Below are 22,124 nucleotides of genomic sequence, written 5' to 3'. Positions count from 1 at the left end.
GATTCTCCTGCCTCAGCCTCCCAAGTAGCTTGGATTACAGGCATCCACCACCACATCCCACTAATTTTTTGTATTTAGTAGAGATGGGGTTTCACCGTATTGGTCAGGTTGGACTTGAACTCGTGAACTCAGGTGATCTGCCCACCTCGTCCTCCCAAAGTGCTAGGATAACAGGCATCAGCCACCTCCTCTAGCCAAAACATTAGACTCTTAACTGAATGCTCTAAAACTACACACAGGGACAGGCACAAACCAAATGTAAAATGAGCCTTACATTAAATGCATTCCAGCTTTAACTCACCCTAATCTACCTGAATTGAAACAACCAGTTCCCCTCCTTTCTCTGGGCAGCAGCAAAATGAGTAAGTCCTCTCTGGAGAAAGATGACATCATATTTTGAAAAGTTATTAAAAATATACTTCAATTTCATCTTGGCTAACACGGTAAAACTCCATCTCTACTAAAAATACAACAAATTAGCCAGGCCTGGTGGCGGGTGCTCGGGTACTCGGGAAGTACTTGGAGGCTGAGGCGGGAGAATGGCGTGAACCCGGGAGGCAGAGCTTGCAGTGAGCCGAGATTGCGCCATTGCACTGCAGACCTGGTGACAGAGTGAGACTCTGTCTCAGAAAAAGAAAAAAAAAGAAAAAAAAAAAAAAAGGCCAGGAGTGGCTCCGGCCTGTAATCCCAGCACTTTGGGAGGCGGAGGCGGGTGGATCACGAGGTCAGGAGATCGAGACCTTCCTGGCCAACGCAGTGAAACCCCGTCTCGACCACAAATACAAAAATTAGCTGGGCATGGTGGTGGCGCCTGTAGTCCCAGCTACTTGGGAGGTTAAGGCAGGAGAATGGCGCGAACTCGGGAGGCGGAGCTTGCAGTGAGCCGAGATCGCGCCACTGCACTCCAGCCTGGGCGACAGAGTGAGACGCCGTCTCAAACAAACAAACAAATAAAAGGCCGGGGGCGGTGGCTCACGCCTGTAATCCCAGCACTTTGGGAGGCCGAAGCAGGCAGATCACAAGGTCAAGAGATCGAGACCATTCTGTCCAATATGGTGAAACCCCATCTCTAAAAATTAGCTGGGCGTGATGGCAAGCGCCTGTAGTCCCAGCTATGTGGGAAGCTAAGGCAGGAGAATCACTTGAACTAGGGAGGTGGAGGTTGCAGTGAGCCGAGATCGTGCCACTGCACTCCAGCCCTGGTGACAGAGTGAGACTCTGTATCAAAAACAAACCATACACACACACACACACACACACAAACACATAGATGTATATTTCAATCTATTTACCACATTATTTTTGTAGGAATTATTGATTTTATGAATTCAGCCTCAAAATACCTGCTGTAATTACCACCTGTGGATGGCAGACTATAAGATGATCACCCATATTCCCTTTTTCACAGTGATCACACCTTTGTATAGTCCTCTTCCCCTGCTGGAACTGTCACTTTCCTCAACTTATAGAATATTTCAAAAGTGATGGTGTGTTGCTACCTTGTGTTATGTTAAATAAACTCTGTCTTGCCAACAGATTCACTCTAGAACTTCTCCTTGCTGGTCCAATCAAGTAACCTGCCATTGACAAGCAATGCAGGAATCTCCAGAAGCTGAGAGGAACCTCCAGGTAGCAAGAAGCTATAGTCCTCAGTTCTACAGCCACTCACACAAACAAGAATTCTGCCAACAATCTGAATGCTTTTAGAGGTGGTGTGTTTCCAGTTGAGCCTCCAAATCCAAATCCAGCTCTGGAAAATACCTGGATTTTAAACCATGCAGAGGATCCATCTCAGCCATGGGTCTAACTCTTGACACATAGACACGGAAGTTAATACCTATGTGTATTTTTATTCTGCTAACTATATGACAATTTGTTATGCAGCAATTTGGAAGTAATGAATAATTTTACATATTCTCATTATTTATTTTCTCACAGATGCTGTCTTCTGACTTTTCCAGTGGCTCTAAAAGGCCAAACTTCTGTTCTGATTTTTGGCTGCTAGTCTTCCTAGGTTGTTATTTTTCTTTTTCAGCTCAATAAACTCAGTTCCAGTTACTAGAATACCCCAAGTGGGCTGGTATTACACAAGTTAGAAGGTGAAGTTTTGTTGATGGGCAGGATTATAGCCTGACTCCCTGTCATCTGCTAATGAACTTTCCAAAAAACTACATCCTCCCAGGTCACCTCATAACTTCCACATTTTAGGGATAAAATAATCAGGTAGCAATTCCAAATATTTACTGGTATGGGTGAAGCAGGAATCCTAAGCACAATTCCATGGGACCACTTTCGACTTTCTCAAATGTCAAGGATTTCTGGGAGTGATCTACATTTGGGATCTGCTACATTCATCTCCCAACTTCAGAACTCTTTTTATAGTATCCAGGCTTTTTATCAGCTGAAGATGGTAAACTCCATGTAAACATTATTTTTTCCAATATTATTCCTGCCACCCTACAAAAATGAAGTAAAGGAAAACTAACAAACCTCAGTAGCCATTTAATTCAGAGAGACAGATAGAAGGGGTTAGCATGGATGGTACAGTAAGCTGCATTCATATTTGCTTCTTACCAAAATCCTTTTTGGGTAAAGTAGCTTCCATTTTACAGATTTAAAAAAAAATCAATTTATTTTTTGTAGACTCTCCTCTTCCAGAATTTCTCAACCTTATATCTATACTTTCTTATAGGGAAAACCTCAGAAGTATTTTTCCACTCGAACCTCCTATGCCATTTCCCCACTATACTTTCTCTTCAATAAGGCGTTATCTCAGTATTTTGCCAAGATGGTTTTCATCAAGATCAATAATCACTTTCATCTTTTCAATCCTCACGTACTGAATCCTCACTTTACTCATTCAGCAATTCTTTCTAAAAGCACGTTCTTCACTTCACTTCTACGTACTACACAAATAGTTAGCACAGGGCCTACCATTCTTAGTCATTCTTGCTAGATCTTCCTCTTCCTCTTTAAATGTGGAAGTACACCAGAGTTTAGCACATTATACTATTCCCCATTACATTAACTTCCTGGTGATCACTTCTAGCTTCAAGGCTTAAAATTTCCATCAGTACCATTTCAGTTTTGCTGTCTGCAGGCGGCTTGTGTTAATCAGCTCAACTAGACCCTCTGCCTTATCTGCCTTAAGGCAAGGACAGAGGGCTTTCTGTATCCCAGGTTTATACCAAAAAAATCAGGTCACACATGGACTTGGAGGACGGGTGCAAGGTTTCATTGAAGGGCCGGAGAAGCTCTCAGTGAGATGGATGGGGAGGCCAGTAGCGAGATGGAATGGGAAGGTGGTCTTCCCCTGGAGTCGGGCCGCCCAGCGGCTGGACTCTCCTCTGACCGCCCTGGACTGAATTCCACGTCATCCTGCTGTCAGTGGCCTGCCAGCATCTGCTGGTGTCTGTCGGTGTGCTCTTCTGCTCCTCTCAGTGTCCAGCCACTTGTTTGTGTGCCCACTAAGGCCTCTCGGGTCTATGTGGGCACAGGATGGCGGGCATGGCCGGCCAAAAGTCAACTTTTTGGGCTTGAAAACAGAAATGCTTGTCCTCACTTAGGTCCATGTGCACAGGGTCTAGGGCAGAGCCCTCACCAAGAACCCTGCCTTTCTCTACCCATCACTTCCCTGCTCCCCTCCTGTATCAGTAGGAATACACACACACACACACACACACACACACACACATATATTTACTTCATTAAAACATTTTTATTAAAAATGAAGCCGTTTCATTAAAACATTAAAACTTTTTACATATATACATATATATTTCTTTAAAACATGTTTTTGAATAGTCACTATCTCTAAGTTTTACTAAGATCTAATGTACAAATATAAATATGAAATGATTGAAACATTAATAAATTAAAAGGTAAGAATATTTGTTTTAAATGTAAAAGCTCAGCTAAATGTAGATGATTCTATTTCAGGTTTAAACGTTGTAATATATTGAAAGTGACTGTTCTTGCTTTGCTTACAATTTCTATCTATTAGGCACAAATGTTTAAGATAATATCTAGAAATGCTTTTTACATTTTCTTTTGGTATTAACACATCATTCAATTTAATGGTCAATGACAGATAACCCATAAAGCACTGTTTCGAATTTACAAAAATAAAATAACAAATTAGTAACAATGAAGTCAATATTGTACCCCATATTTTATTTTTCTTGCCACCTAAATTACTAGATGTGAATTACATATTTTCCTGAACACATCATGTTTAGTACTTTTGTTTCCATTTAATTCATAACAAGTTTATTTTTCATTTAATATGTATTTTACCAGTTAGACTGTAAGATCCCTGAGGACAAAGTATAATCTGTTGTAATCATCCCAAATTCTTAACTACTAGATTCTGGTCTAGTAGAAATGTTTTTTGACTGCATGAGGAGTATGTACTATTGCTCAAAGGAATTTCACATATATTTTTCTCATTTATTTTATTTTTAACTGAAAAATACAAATTGCATGTAAGTATTATGCACAACATGATGTTCTGAAATATGTATAAACTCAATCTAGCTAATTAACACAGGTATTTTTTATATTTTTGTGGCAAGGACAATTAAAATGTACTTTCTTAGCTTTTTCAAAGCGTAACACATTAACTATAGTCACCGTGTTGTACAATGGGTGTCTTGAACTTACTCTTCCTATCTAACTGAAATTTTGTGTCCTTCAACCATTTCCTCACCCTTCAGCTACCAGCCTCTTGTAACCAGCATTCTACTCTTTACTTCTGAGTTCAACTTCTTTAGATTCCACATATGAGATCCTGAGGCATTTATCTTTCTGTGCCTGGCTTATTCATTTAACATAATATCATTCAGGTTCAACTGTTTTATTGCAAATATCAGAATTTCTTTTTTTAAGGCTGAATAATATTTCATTGTATATACATACCACATTTTTTTTCTTATTTAATTCTCACAAAACCGCTGTCTATTGACAAAGAGATCAGTATCATAGTTACTATCAAAAGGTATATGAGTGCCTAAGCTGAGGCTCAAGACTATACTAATTGTAAACCCCAAGAAATTTACATTATGACACACTGCTCTGGAGTTGCCTCTCACTTCAGAATTGTAATGTTTATTTCAAGTTCTAAAAATGCTTGTGCAGCAGATTGTATAGAAACTATCTTTTGTTAAAAAAATAAATAAAATAAAAATAAAACTTCTCATATCAATTACAAAATTCTTCAACAAAACCTAAACACATTTTATTCTTTTTAAAACAAAATTCAAGCCAACAATAAACAAGTAGAAAGTTATATCTGTTTCCTAACTGGCCTTACACCAAAGAAAATAAAACTTTCTCTGGTCTTCATGACAGGAGGTAGTTTACAACTTGGAGCAAGACTTGGACAGAAGTTAGACTCCTATCCTCCCATAGAACCTGAAAGATGGGGGCACCATCTTCCTTAATGTTCACGTTTCAAAGAGGTGGTTCCCAGGCCCTTCAGAAAGGTCTTCTTGGGTTGTAAAAGTGGTAAGAAGCTTTCAAAAGAGTCTGCACTTTGATATACTTAGGTTTTGTATCTGTATCCAAATCTCATCTTGAATTGTAACCCCCAGGTGTTGAGGGAGAGACCTAATAGGAGGTGATTGGATCATGGGGGCAGTGTCCCCCATGCTGTTCTTGTGATAGTGAGGGAGTTCTCATGAGATCTGATGGTTTTATAAGTATTTGGAAGTTCTTCCTTCAGTTACTCTTCTCTTCCGCCTCCTCATAGAGAAATGCCTGCTTCCGCTTCACCTTCTGCCCTATGGTAAGTTTCCTGAGGCTGCCCCCGCACAGTGGAACTGTGAGTCAATTAAACCTCTTTCCTTTATAAATTACCCAGTCTCGGGTAGTTTCTTTATAACAGTATGAGAATAGACTAATACATACCTCAAAAGGACAGTGAAAGAATTTAGGTTCAGAATGTCTAAAACAATGCTCTAAGAAGAAGGATGTTAGGGTCTGCAGTTTAGTCACGCTGAGTGAAACCTTAAGGCTGCCAACAAATACTTAAGCTTGGAGGAGGAGTCCAAGCTATAGAGAGAAACAGAGCTGGCCAACTCTTTGATTGAAGCCTTGTCAGACCCTAAGCAGTATGGAAACAACTGCTCAAAGTAAACCAGCAGTAGAATAAAAGAAAAAAATAAAAGCAGCAACTTTCTGGTTTTTGAATATTACCTTTAAAATATTATTATTCTAAACTGATACCCTGGGGGCAGAGATTCAAGATTTGAATGAAAAGCAAATGATTATAGCAAGTAATGAACTCGCTTACTTCATCTCTACCTTACTTTAAAATCTACAATTTCTTGAACTGTTAGGATGGATTTTAAAACGTCCACTGTTGGCTTAGAATTTACTGATTGACATATTTATATAAATAAACCAAAATATACTAGCAAACTAAGAATAAGATCTATGTACTAAATATTCATATGAAATTATTCAAATATAAACAACTACCATATATGTGTATAAATTATTCTATTTAAATTAATGTCTTTCTTTGAGAATTTCTATGCTGGCTATTCTTTGTTTTCATCCTATTTCTGGATATTGCTGATAAGCACCTCAACTACTAAGTTTGAATAATGACACACAAAAAATGTACCGTTACTAGCATAAGTGGCTCTTTAAAAATATCTTTTGAAGTGCCGTGAGATCATCTGAATTAATAAAGCAGGAAGGTGAATTAAAAGCTTTGTTTATACTATCAACTGAATTTCATACAAAAATAAAACACAAAAAAGAGATAATATGAGATTATACCTTTTGACATGTTTCTCATATTAAACACCAAATATGTATTTTCAGTATGAGCTCTCTTAGCTGCTTTCACAAGCATAGTCTAATGGTTACACCTTAGATAGCCATGTTACTGCTTTACCACATTAATATTGCCACTATCCGTGGACACCAAATCCTAAGGAAAAATGAACAAATGCTGGGGAAAAAAATTGTTAGAAAGGGAAAGGCTCTCCTTTCTCTTCTATTTGATATTTGCCTGAAATATGCTGAAAAGTATGTTATCAGCTGCCAATAATTGAAATCTGGAGAATGCTTCACAGCTAGCAATGATCATCTCAGCAACAATTTCCAATTTTCATCTTTCACCATTTATATTTATATCCAGAAACAGCAATTATTAAGAAAAAAGTATTTCTGAGTCAGTGTATTATAAACACCAAAGTTATCTAAATTAGTAAATAAGGTATATAGACTAAATCTACTTTTGTTTAATTTCTTTTTGCATGATGGGAGTATATTGAGCCATTATATTTTGAGTCAGATTAGAAAAAAAAGCAGCCTGGAAAAAAAATAAATTAAATAAAGCAGGAAACCTCTACACAGCAATTTTGGAGAGACAATCCATTTTTCTAGAATAAGCAAAGTTTCAGCTGAGACAGCAGTCACTCACGTTAAACCAGAAAACAGCAAAGCAAATGGCCAGTCTTCCAGCAGTGAGGCTAGAAGTCAGGAATTCTGAGCAAAATACTATAGGGTGAAAAGTTTGGGCCATAGCCATCAGTCTAGAATTTAGTTTGTCAACTGTCAAAATGGCTGGGGTTAAAGTAGTTATTTAGTGGAACAAAGCCAAGCTTAAGATCTTTTAGATGCTTTTTCATTTTAACTTTAATAACATAACATTTTTTTTTTTTTTTCTGTGAGTCCATTAGGGGAATTTGCAAGGACACAATCTGCCTATTGCATGTAGGTTTCTTTAACTTAGTGAGCAAGTCATTACTGAAAAAGTTAGGTAAAGATCAAAGCATACCTCTCTGGTACCCCTCTGTATTGGTCTTGTCTGGCTTCCATATCAAAATACCATAGACAAGGTGGCTTACAACAGACATTTGTGTTCTCACAGATCTGGACCCAGGAAGACTGAGATCAGAGCGTCAACATGGTCAGGTTCTGCGAGGGCTTTCTTTCGGCTTTCAGGCAGTCACTTTCTTGCTGTGTCCTTGCATAGAAGAGACAGAGAAATAACAGACTCCCTCTTATGAGGTCACTACTTCTGTTGGATCAAGGTGCCACCCTTAGGACTTTATTTACCCTTAATTACCTCCATAAATGCCCAATTTCCAAGCAGAGTCACTTTAGGGGTTGGGGGCTTCAACATGTGAATTTATAGGTGACACAAACATTCAGTCCATGGCACCATCCAAAATTATAACAGAGAAGAGGGAAACATCAGCCCAAACAGAATCTGGCACTTCTTGTGCCCCCCACATTTTTAACAGGGTAATAAAGTACTCACACTAGCCACATTAAGCCACTTCAACAATCAGTTACTGCCTATATTGTCTTGTTCAATATAGGCTGATTGCTCCCAAACTTTGCAGGTGCCTGGGCACTTTTGTTGTGAACGACTGCTTGAATCAACTTGCTAGATATTATATAACAATATTTTTTGCAAGACCAAATTCTTTTTCACAATGTCTTTGCGGTATTATTTGAAGATCTTTGATTCTGCTGCAGAAAAACAAAACCTAAATACAATAAAAGATGTACAAAACTCCTAAAAAGTGCTAATTATGAACATTAAATTATCTAATATTTTGTGATGTGTAGACAGAATGTATAATATAGAGTAAGGAAAATCTATAAGACATATTAAAGATCGAGTAAACAGAATGTGTGATTAAAAGGATAGAACAAATATAAAATTACTCAATCTTTAATTAAATAAACGAAATGTTCAGTTAGAGGTACAGGTCATTGTACTTCCAGATTGAGAGCTACATCAACTCTAAACTGGCCTCTTGCTGGTGACAGATGGTAGTACAGTATCATTTTGGCCCCATATGTGCTCTTTCTCAGACACATAAAACGCACAACTGTTAGGCTATTTGGGAAAATAAAACTATGGAAGCAATAATTGGCCCTAAGTCATTCTGATAGAGCGAACGTGTTTTCTCCGTGCATCTTCTGTCTGCTGAACCCTTTGTTCAGACTTAAGTCTGGTTTTGTACGCACATGATCAGAAGGGAAGTTTGATATGGGTGAGATAAAAAGAATAGAGAAAAATGGAGAGAAACTTTGTAAATACAGGATGAAAGTAGTGTGCTCCTTCTACCCCAGTTTCATGCTGTCCTAAATTTTAACCTACTCTCTCTCTTCTTTGTTACTTGCTGTGTTTTAAAGTAATGCGATTTTAAAGTCACATGATCTCTGCATTTTACCTCACCTTGGTTTATGAGCCAGTGTCTGGGATAACCTGCTCGGTAATGTACTTGGAGGCTGCCACAACAGCACCTTAACTTTCCAAAGGACACTCATTGTCTACCAGACTAAAATAGGCCATAACAGGATGACATGATCATCTTCTGGTAGCTCATGGCTACTTTTGAAACAACTCCCTCCTTCAAATATTTAATATCTATTTATCAAGAAAAAATGGAAAATGGAACTGACATTTGGGTAGTGAACTTTTACAGGTAGACTGATATATTTATAGTTGATCGAATAACATTCCTTAAAATGCCACAAGAAATAAGAATTGTCACATGTGGAAGTGTTCTGAATGAGAAAACTGTTATTAGTATATTCTTCAAGGTCATGGTGAGTAACACTGAATAATTTCTCGTATTAGAATGACACTGCCTTTCTGAATACTGAACTTAATGCATGTCAGTCTCCATGGCATTTTATAATCAGACATGTTTATTTCTTAAAAGCAATCAATACAAAGCATATTTTATTATGAAAACCTGTTATAAATAGTAGACTAACAAGAAAAAAGGATATTTTTATATTTTCCATGGATCTAGTTTTATATTCCTCCAAATCAAGATTTAAGCAAAGAAAACAGAAATACTGCACATTGGTTATTTCATATAAATATGTTTGTACAAGTTAATTACATTAACTCTTTTTAAACAAATAATAAACATAGTTATCTTCAAAACAGTTATAGAAATAACCCAACTTTATTATAAAATGGTGATTAAGTAATTAAGCTCATGACTACAAGAAGAAAAACCTAATCAATTGCAAGATGTTTAAAGAATCCCAGTTAATTTTTAGATGATCAAACAAAGGGGTTTTGTTACTTTAAAGTCAACCAATAATTTCAGAATGTCATGTGGGAAGACATACAGATCTTTTATGTATTCCATTATGAGAAAATGGAACAAAACTGAATTGTATCATATTCAGACTCTGCCTAATGGTTTGCCATTGTTAAAACTATTTCTTTTAAAACAGTGATACTCAGAATAATTTACATATGTGTGTATGTATATTTACATACAATATCTTCAGTTTTGCTTACTCACAGTCAACCATGATCTGAAAATAGGTGAATACAGTACAGTTAAGATGTTTTGAAAGAGGGAGAAAACACGTTCACGTAACTTTTATTACAGTATACTGTTCAATTCTACTAGGAGTACTGTTGTTAATCTCTTACTGTGCCTAATTTCTAAACTAAACTTTATCATGGGCATGTTTATATAGGAAAGTACATAGTATGTATGTAAAATTAAGTACTATCTGTGATTTCAGGCACCCACTGCATGGCCTGGAACATATCCTCTGTGGATAAAGAGGGACTATTATACACGCATGTGTATGGTATGCTACTCTGCATAATGTAGAGGGCAGATTATTCACCAAAATTTTGCCTGTTATTTAACTACTCTGTACAATGTTTTCTATATCACTTCTGCTTAATACGGCAAAGAGATACTTGGTACTGTCTATACTATGTCTTTAAAATTCATAAAATTCTGGGCAAAATTACTAGGCCTATCAGGACCTGATGTTGCTAGAGTCGGTAGAGCCCCTGAGAGCATATTTTCAGAAGTGGGCTAAGCTGCATACTCCTCTGTTACACTAAAATTAGGAAGGTTTCTAAAACCATACATAATCTTTTGTATTAAAGGTTAATTCCCTGTCACCTCACAATGCTAAGAGATAGAATTTGAGACTTTTGTGAATAGCATAGCTGAGCACCAAGGCACTAGTCACGGGAAACAGGCAGCTTGAGGGTTGTGGAACCATCTTTATTTCCTCAGCAGATATTGAAGTGTATTGGGGGATGAATGACAGTCTTCTTCCTCTTCTCTTCTCTCCCAGGAAGGCTAGATCTGTAAAACAACTGGTGAGATTTTTTTTTTTTCATCCCCTCATGCTATGGAGGTGGAGTTGGACACTTTATGAAAGGACATATCCCAAAGCCATACTTAGTATAGAAACTTAATATTTAAATAAGCCATAGTCTAATATAAAGGCTTTTAACAAATCAGTGTTTTAGTTTATGACACTTACTTCCCAGAATACAATTGCCTCTTAGTGGTGCCAGGCTATGAAAAATCATATCTGCTAAATCCATAAAAAACTATTCTAGTCTTTCTTCTAGGTAGTCAAATTCAAATCCCTTCCTGAGATGAAGGAGTTAAATCACCAAATACTACTACCACAACAGTGGTTCCACGTGGGGATGGGGGTTAAAAACAGATATGTTTATGCTGTTAATCCAGAATACCAAATTTGCTTATTCCAACTGTTTTAATAAATAAGGGGAAATACTTATGAGGGTTTACAATTGACCTCCCTCCTCTCAAGCATACACATACAATTAAAGCCCAGAATAGAAGGGACATGTTTATATGACTAAGAAATAACATTATATCCAAAGTAATTTGCTGTTCTTCTAAAATACTTTGAATTATCTCCCTATATGTTTTTTAAAAGAGAAATAAAAAGATATGCACCTGGATTAAGAACTGCAAATTATTCTTAATGTTTCTTATTAAAACAGAGGAAAACACACACACACACACAAACTTATGTATTTTATAGTGGGTTATTCCTATGGTGTTAAATGTATACGTAGGTTATTGATTATTTTTATGTTATTTATATGTATTTCCATAGGGTTTCAAAAGGCATTTTTTAAAAAACTATACTTTAAGTTGGAGTACATGTGCAGAATATGCTTGTTTGTTACATAGGTATACAAGTGCCATGGTGGTTTGCTGCACCCATCAACCTATCATCTGCATTAGGTATTTCTCCTAATGCTATCCCACCTCTAACCTCCCACCCTCTGACAGGCTCCGGTGTGTGATGTTCCTCTCCCTGTGTCTATGTGTTCTTATTGTTCAACTCCCACTTATAAGTGAGAACATGCAGTGTTTGGACTTCTGTTCTTGTGTTGGTTTGCTGAGAATAATGGTTTCCAGCTTCATTCATGTCCCTGCAAAGGACATTATTTCATTCTTTTTTTATGGCTGCATAGTATTCCATGGTTTATATGTGCCATATTTTCTTTATCCAGTCTATCACTTATCCAGTCTATCACTGGGCATTTGGGTTGGTTCCAAGACTTTGCTATTGTGAACAGTGCTGCAATAAACATACCTGTGCATGTGTCTTTATAGTAGAATGATTTATAATCCTTTCAGTATATACCCAGTAACGGGATTGCTGGGTCAAATGGTATTTCTGGTTCTAGATCCTTGAGGAATCGCCACATTGTCTTCCACAATGATTGAACTAATTTATACTCCCACCAACAGTGTAAAGGCATTCCTATTTCTCCACATCCTCTCCAGCATCTGTCATTTCCTGAGCTTTTAATGATCACCATTCTAACTGGCATGAGATGGTATCTTACTGTAGTTTTGATTTGTATTTCTCTAATGACCAGTGACGATGAGCTTTTGTTCATATGTCAATTGGCCACGTAAATGTCTTCTTTCGAGAAGTGTCTATTCATATCCTTCACCCACGTTTTGATGGGGTTGTTTGTTTTTTTTTCTTGTAAATTTGTTTAAGTTTTTTGTAGATTCTGGATATTAGCCCTTTGTTAGATGGCTAGATTGCAAAAAATTTCTTCCATTCTGTTGGTTGTCTGTTTACTCTGATGATAGTTTCTTTTGCTGTGCAGAAGCTTTTTAGCTTAAGTAGAACCAATTTGTCAATTTTGACTTTTATTGCCATTGCTTTTGGTGTTTTAGTCATGAACTCTTTCCCCATGCCTAGGTCCTGAATGGTACTGTCTAGGTTTTTTTCTAGGGTTTTTATGGTTTTAGGTCTTACATTTAAGTGTTGAATCTATCTTAAGTTAATTTTTGTATAAGGTGTAAGTAAGGGATCCAGTTTCAGTTTTCTGCATATGGCTAGTCAATTTTCCCAACGCCATTTATTAAATAGGGAATCCTTTCCCCATTGATTGGTTCTGTTGGGTTTATCAAGGATCAGATGGTTGTTGATGTGTGGCATTAAATTTAAAATTTTGTTTAAAATTAAACAAAACATATTCAATAAAATTAAAACAAATATAATACCCATAAAAATTTGCATCAGAATTTGATATTTTTAAAAACACAGTATTTATAGAATACATTATATTGTTTATCCAAGGACTCACAAACTATTTTCTTCTCTATAGTATTAATCAATTTCTGACAGAAAATATATTTTTGTGATGGTCTTCAGAATGAAAATCTTCTTTTAAATTATCTTGTATAAAACAGCCTTAATCCATGGCATGAGATGTCAAAATGTATTTTGTTTTAAAAGACTTGGGTGTATTATGCCCATCATCTGCTCAAGTCTATATATCAGGATAGAACACTAGGAGTCTTATCCTTAAAAATGTAAAAGGAGTCCTATCCTCAACTAGTAGTCTTATCCTTAAAACATTTTTTTTAAAAAGATGAATAAAGTAAAATAGAAGTAAAATGTTAAATTTTACTCCTATTACTTGGACAAAGAATGACAGAAAGGAATTAAGTCACTGTTATGTTTTGAGCCCTAAATTATGTTGGCTGTTTAGGAGATCTGTTGCAAAAGCCATCAAATGTGTCACAATATGTTCAGGTGTACATTTTACAAATAAAACTGAGAATTAGAATATTTGATTATCTTTCTAAGGTCACACCCCTAATCCTTGATGTCAGTGAATCAGTGAATGCAATCCAGTTTGGTGTCACTGAGAACCCATGGCCAGCCCCTCTACTGAGGTTATACATTTTGGAGAAAAAAAAAAGTATAGAAAATTGAATAAAATATTAATGCAAGAATGTGTCAATTGCTTACAGAATTAGGGAAAAACAATTCAGGACAATTGAACTACATATTTATTTCTAAAATTTAATTTTCCAGTGACAACTTCTGTTGTTTTCTTCCATTTATCCAAGACTCTTGGTACAGAAGGTTTTTGGTTTAATCTCCCTCCCTAGCAGTTTACCCACAGGGCTAGAGGTGAAATGGCCCAAAGGCAGACATCAGGGGGCAGATGGAAAAGAGGCAAGGACAAAATATAAGTCCATTAAGCATTCAACATACAATAGTTTTCAACATTATCTGTATCAAGAGAGATAGAAAGAGAGAAAAAAAATTGATGTATGATTTAATAGTCTTAAGTTTCATTAACTAAGTCAAGTTTTGTCAACTGAGGAGTTTATTCAATCAAAAAGAATGAAGATGTATTCTCAGTTTTTTCAGAAGCAATCACTGCAAGGTAGACAATGTCTGCAGTCTTTTCCTCCCTTCCTCTCTTCTTTCCTTCTTCTTCCACTGACTTCCATTTATCTTTCTCTTTCTTTTTTTTCTCTTTCCTTCCCTCCTTTCTTTCCCTCCCTCCCTCTCTTTCTCTCTTTCTCTTTTCTCTCTTTTTCTCTTTCTCTCTCTCTTTCTCTATCTCCTTGCTTCCTTCCTTCCTTTCTTCATCTTTCTTTTCTGTCTTTCTTTTCTTTGCCTTTGATAGAGAGACACTATCTTCTGTTTAAAGATGTCTTAAAGCATATCCTACATCCCACAATCACAATCTGAAGTGTTCTTGCTTCCTTCGTATCATGAACTTGGCACTTTCACCCTTTGTAAATACTGCTTTCTCCAGCCTTGCCTAGCTAAATAGTAACAAGTAGTTTTAAGCAATGTGAATCGAAGTCTTGCTGTAATTGTAGAAATGAGTGTAATACACATGCACACACAGTTTTATTGCCATCTCAACTTCTCTTTGCAAAGATCAGTATAGAAAAAAAAAGCTGTTCCACTCTGTGTATTTTTAAAACCTGTTCTTGGCTTGTAACTTAAGCTAATATAGTCAGTGCCTTGGGCCATTTGTGATGCCTTTCTCTCACAGTGTGCCCCAATCTATCCTTCTGCTAGATGTATTAGTGTTCCTAGAGCTTATGCTAACCTACCAAATAACAATATGCTGCAATATGAATGTTATTTAATTGGAAAGAAAATATATAGTTGTCAAAGCAAAGATCTTTCATTTTTTCATTGAAAAATATTAGGTTAGACCAATTTACTAGATAATTTAAATGATCAACTTTACTCTGTTAACATTTTTTTAATATTATTTTTCTACAGAGAGCATCACTAAAGTTGCAGTAAAAAAAAAATCTATTATATTGTAATGACAAGTGATAGGAGACATTTCAATTTATCATCATGTGAGAGGGTCTGTCATGTAAGAAATTACACTGATGCAACCATAGCCTGTACATATACTCCCAATCAAGCTACTGCAGAGTTCATGAAACAGAACAGCTCGCAGTGCAAATTAGGATGCATAAGTCACACAATTTATTGAATGAACTTAAAAGGTATAGCAAAAATGCAGAGGGGCAGAGAAAAATATAAGTAGAACAGGGTGCACATGTGGCAGAAATGCCTTGCCACCTGGATCTCTGGTTAGCCACCATGTTCATGTGCGCTGCCTTTCTCTGACACATCAGCTGTCTCTGCTAATGGTGAATTGAGGTGAAAAAAAAAGGGCTTATCAGATGGAAAGTGGCTGGAGCCAATATATACTATCTATATGAGTGGCATACAGGTGTAGAAAAGTAACTGCTGACAAGCTATGTGTACCATGAGGTAAAGGGTACTTGGGGCTAGAATTGATATGGCCAGAATAGGGATAACAAATGGATAAATATTTTCTTATGTGACTCGTGTTTTTGGTGTGTCGTTATCATGCTGTGCTCCATGCACACTATGTAAGTGTATTATGAACATTTGTCACTTCTTTGGCCTTTCATCCCTTTCAATTAATGTTCAGTACAAATATATTCTAATCCAATTATGTGTGTCTAGCACATATTCCAAGCGTCTTGCTTCTGTAACTTAGTTGTATCTATTATTCTAGCATATTTGCTTTTCTTATTTTTATAGCAGAAGACAATATTCTTAAATAATACTGAAAATACACAATATAAAGTTTGTTTACATTTTAAAGATTAGTATGAAGAGAAATATAAAAGAAAAGAAAAGAAAAAGAGAGGGAGGAAGGGAGGAAAGAAGAAAGGGAAAGAGGGAGGGAGAGAGGGAAGGAAAGAAGGAATGGGAAAAGAAGGAAGGGAGGGAGGAAGGAAGGAAGGGAAACAAAGCAAGCAAGCCAGGTATGAGCAGAAAGTGCTAGGAAGAGGTAGAGTTTCCAAGTGCTACTTTTGAGATGCTTTTGAGATGCAAATGGAGATGTCCAGTAGACCATTGAGTTAGACTTCAGAATTCAGGGGAGGAGACAGTGTTGATGACAGTAATGTGGGTGTAATTAGCATATACTGATATTTAAAGTCTTGTGGCTGAATGGCATCACCAGCAGAGTAAATGTAAGTAGAGAAGAGAAGAGGGCAATGACGGAGCCTAAGGCACTACATACTTCAAATTGGAGAGTAAGAAGGATCAGCAGGAAAAATTGAGAAATAGATCCAGTGAGGGAGAAGAAAAGCCAGATTAGTGTGGTACCCCAGAAATCAAATAGAGATAGTGTTTAAAAAGTAGGAAGTAAGCAACTTTATTTAATGCAGCTGAGACAATGAGTAAGGTTAGGCACTAGAGTGGAATAAGGATTTTGCCTTGCAGAATGCGCTGATAAGTTTGACAAGGGCAGCATAAATGCGCTAATGGTGGTGAAATCCTTAGAGGAATAGGATCAAGAGAGAGAATGGGATGAATGGAAACAAAGACAGCTAAATAGATAATAAAGTTTCTGAGCATTCTCTTTCTCACTTGGATTCTGAAGAAATTGATAAATAAAACAAGGATAGCTGATAAAGTAGTTTCTTTAGTGATTCTAAAACTTTTGATGTAGGGGTTAAGAAGAAATTGCTTAGGCAGATAGTGAGGGTACCGGAGTCCTCAATAAGGTTTTCCTTTTAATGAAAAGCAGCCCCAAATCACCTTCTTTTCTAACAAAGTGCAGCCTGCAAAGTTGAGCTGTAAGTGAATGTCGGTGGTTACGCCAATAAGAAAAGGCTACCTTGGACTAAGCATGTTCAAATGGCGGCTCCATTTTCCCTTCTCTTTGCCAGTCATGTGTATAGTGAGGAGCAGACAAGATGGTGCTGGCCAAATTTAAAGGTCATTTGCATAATAAAATTAGGGTGGGTGGCCAGACTTCCCTGTGCATTATGTAGACATCCCACCTGGTCCAACCAATCTGTGGGTCCTATGTAAATAAGACACTGCCTCCTCAAGCCTGCCTATAAGATACAGTACAACCTCTTCGGGGCCAGATTTTCCCTTCAGAAGCCCTTCTCTTTCACAAGGGAGACAGCTGTTCTCCTTTCTCTCTCTCTCTTTTTTTTTTTTTTTTTTTTTAAAAGAGAAACCTCCTGTTAACCCTGTTAAACCTTCACTCCTAAACCCACTCCTCCTGTGTGTCCCTGTCCTTAATCTTCTTGGCATGAGATGACGAAGCCTGAGTATTTACCCCAGACAGTGATGCTGCTTCACTATAGCAATTATGTGGCTTTACATGTGCTGTTCAGATAAATTTTCTAAGTGAATCTCATAATCATACGCAGACTTAGATACTCACTCCTACATTGTTCTAAATGGTCTCCTGAAAGACTAGTGGAATGCAAGAATCCAGCAAACCACCCACCCTCAAGTAAAGGAAAAGGGTAATGTATGTCCCAAATTAGATAAATCAGAACATTTTTCCAGAGGTGGAGTAAAAGAGACAGAGAGAATCTAGAAACTACACTAGTGTTACCTGGGGGTCCTTGCTCCCAGAGCTCCCAAGATGGTGGCGGGCACTTCCAAGATGGTAGCAAGCCTTGTGTTCTCTGACCTGGGGTTCTTGGCCTCACGGATTCCAAGAAATGGAATCTTGGGCCATGCAGTGAGTGTTATAGCTCTATTAGAAGCCATGGGTCACGGAAGAGAATTGTGGAACCCAGTGACTTGTGTTCAGCTCAATTAGGACGAACGGGAGCACTTAGCCATATAGGAACAATGGCACCGCTTTAGCCCAATCAGGAGTGGCAATGGTTGCCTCACTGGGTCAGGAGCACAGTGGACACCCTGCCAGAGCCGGAGGGATGGAAGTCAGTGGCAGGTCTGCAAGGGCAGCAAAAAAGCAGTGGTGGATGGCGAGCGAAAGCTCAGCTCCAGGGGTAGCAAATACGGACAAGAAGAGAGTGCAGTTGCAAGATTTAATAGAGTGAAAACAGAGCTCCCATACAAAGGGATGGTACCCAAAGAGGATAGCCATTGCCGGCTCAAATGCCTGGGTTTATATCCCAATCATTGTCCCTCCCGCTGTGCTCTCAGGCAATAGATGATTGGCTATTTATGTACTTCCTGTTTTTGCCTAATTAGCATTTTAGTGAGCTCTCTTCACTACCTCATTGGTTGGGTGTGAGCTAAGTTGCAAGTCCCATGTTTAAAGGTGGATGCAGTCACCTTTCCAGCTAGGCTTAGGGATTCTTAGTCGGCCTAGGAAATCCAGCTAGTCCTGTCTCTCACTAGCAAAGTTCCTTTCAGAGGAAGGAAACATCAGGAATAAGAAGCAATTACTTTCCGTTAACAATATCCAATACTTTGGGAAGATTTTTTTTTGTAAAAATGAGCAAAAGTGGCTTGGTGGCTAAGAGGTAGAGATGAGTTGAAGGTAATATTTTTAAGATATGAAATGTGATAGCAGTTTGTATGATTTTTTTTTCATCTTAGTTCTTACAACTTCATATTTTGTAATAGATATATTAGTTTGTTAATTAGTTGTCTCTCCCACAAGAATTTTAGTTCCACGAGGGTAAGGATTTTGTTCTATCTTTTGTGTAAGCACAAAATCTATAAGTATATCTGGCATATAGTTAAAAAATATTTATTGAGTGTCTTGATTTATTGAGTTTACTATTAAATATCAATAATTTAATTTATTTTGCAGCATAGCACAGTGTAACCTGCACCTGATATAAACTCAGAAGACATGCACTTTATTTACAACTCTAACATTTATGTTGTCTTGGGCAAATATTCTAACCTGTTTGAGTTTTAGTCTTTTTGATCTTCAGAAAAAGAAGGGTAGAAATCATTTTTCAACCACAGAGGTGTATTTTCGAAAGCAATTTATACAATAAATGTAAAAACTCTTTGCAAAGATAGTGCAATATTGTTCTGTCCCTCTGTATGTAGGCCTAAAACTTTTAATGTACCTTTAAATTCAAAGGTGTTATGTTGATGTTACTCATTTTTAATACATCAGGCTGGCACTAAAATTAATCATTATTTGTTAATAACTGCTTGGGGTATAGTGGAATTAAATTAGAAAACCTATTTATCAACAAAAAGACATAGACTTAGTCATGCCTTAAATATTTTCAAATTATTCAATTTTTAGAATTAATAATTCTTAATAATTTTTTTTTTTTTGCAATTTCAAGATGTTATAAAGTAGAAGAGTTCATGCCTTCCCATCTCAAAATCTGAATAATAACTGTTGAATGAAAAAAATAATCTTATGGTGTAGTCTGAGGAGAGAAAACAAAAGGATTCATCATCACAGAATTGTGCGGTATTCTCTGAAAAGCATGTCAAGACGCGAGTAATTAGAACTTCTAACTACTCAGGTTTTTGTCATTGAATTATACTTTTATTGTTATTACTGTTAGTAAGCCACACTGAATACAAGTGTAATTATAACGCTATTGCTTTATAAAGTAATGGTTAAGCAGCCTAGACTCCTTACCTTACCTCTTACTAACTTTCTGCATTTGAGTCTTGTCAAAAGACACCAGAAAGCAAATTTATGAAGCATTCTGTAACTTCCTATTTTTACCACTATCACTTTGTCACCACCTCTGACTACAAATTGGTTTGTATCAGAGAAGGTTTAGATAATGAGTCTAGATTATAATAAACAGTCTAGTTCTTTGAATTATAACTGTTGATAAAGCAATCATAATCACTGTTTTCTTACAAAAACAAAACTATAACATAGACATACAGAGAGCAAAGCAAATAAAACTATTTTCTTTATATTGCACATGGTTATAGTAAATAACAAATAACAATAATGAAAAAATTCATAGTGAAACAACACATTTATAAAATGTGAGAGGTTAACATGTTTTCTTGCTAAAATAGCTCAACAGCATATCTCTTAGAAGGAAATGGATAGTGTCACAGCAAGAGATATTTTGGTCAAAGTAGCTGATGAATCATGAATACAGGCAAAGAGAAAACTAAACCACGAGCTGATCTCCACCACTGTATTTTCTCAGAGGTTTTTCAAACATTCTTTATAATAGCACAAAATTAAACACTTCTCAAGAAGCATGAGACAATTTTTCATCTTAAAAAAGCGATGAAGTAGGGGGATTTGGCTTTTACCTTTTCCCCCTTTACATAGATTTTTTATGTCCTCCAGTGACTCTTTTTAGTGTTCATCTTGAGGAAACATGAACCCAGGGCTTGTTGCCTCCAGTGATTGTGGTTTGCCATCTAATCTCATTGATGAGAGACATGTCTCAGTGTGGTGATGAGGATCACACCCCAGCACTAAAAGGAAGCAAATTGTGTGACTGACGGAGTATCTTCATGTGCCCTTCTGAATCTGTAAAAGGTGGTTAATAAGAGAATTCTTAAATACTTAATGGCATTAAATTAAATCATTCTTACTAAGCATTTAGAGCAGTACCCACAAAATTGTGCTCTATGCAACAGTATACATAAAAAATATTATTTTGCTCCTGGTGAGTCAGAAAGTTTTCAAGGGCCCTTTTAAAATTCAGATTTAACCTTTTCAATAATTGGCCTGGAATTATATTGCATCTGCTCCTTTAGATAGCATAATAAAGAGAAGCATATATCGATGGCAAGGATAAATGTTTCTAAAATGAGCAAAATAAGTAAGAGAATAAAAAAGTTGAATACTATAGTCTTTATAAAAGTCAAAACTAGTTATCATTATCATCCAATAAATCTTGCTTATATTGAGTTCGATCTCAGCTTATGATAGTGAAGATTGTCTTTGAGATAAATTGCTTTTTGCTTTTGTCCATCAGGAAAAGCAAACAACTTAAATTTAGTTGTTATAGATGAGAGGTCCTGTAGTCAGGTCATAAATTCACTTTGTAAAAGAGATGAAAAGTCAAAGAATCCAGAGATGCTGAAACACATGACCATGTTTTATTTGTAAGGGGCATACATGGTCCATGGGGAAAAAAATAATCTACTGATAGGGTTCTCAATTCCACACTCCAGAGTGAACACATAAGTGTGTTTCTTCAAAATGGGCAGTAGAAAAAAATGTGGTTTTCTTATTACATAATTTCTACTGGTTACCTACTCCACTTGTCCCAGCCCTAAATCCTCATTGTGTTCCCCAAATATATAAATCAAGGATTTGTGAGCGAGGTAGAGTAGAAAATGATGGACTCTTTTGCCTTATGATATGGTTTGGATCTGTATCCCTGTCCAAATCTCACCTGGCCCAGTCTAAATCCTCACTGTGTTCCCAAAATATATAAATCAAGGATTTGTGGGTGAGGTAGAATAGAAAATGTCTGACTCTATTGCCATATAATATGGTTTGGATCTGTGTCCCTGTCTAAATCTCATGTCAGATTGTAATCCCCACTTTTGGGGACTGGTGGCCAGTAACCGCATCATGGAGGTGTTTCTCATGTGTGGTTTAGCACCATTCACTTGGTGCTGTTCTTGTGATAGTGAGTTCTCACGAGATCTGGTTGTTCAAAAGTGTGTAATCCCTTCCCCCTTGCTCTCTTTCTGCTCCTGCTCCCACCATGTGAGATCCCTGACTCCCCCTTTGTCTTCTGCAATGATTGGAAGCTTCCTGAGGCCTCCCCAGCAGCAGAAGTCACAATGCTTCTTGAACAACCTGCAGAGCT

This window comes from Macaca mulatta, chromosome 4, assembly GCF_049350105.2.
Source record: "Macaca mulatta isolate MMU2019108-1 chromosome 4, T2T-MMU8v2.0, whole genome shotgun sequence".
In the NCBI taxonomy this organism is placed as follows: Eukaryota; Metazoa; Chordata; class Mammalia; order Primates; family Cercopithecidae; genus Macaca; species Macaca mulatta.
This window is presented reverse-complemented; position numbering follows the sequence as displayed.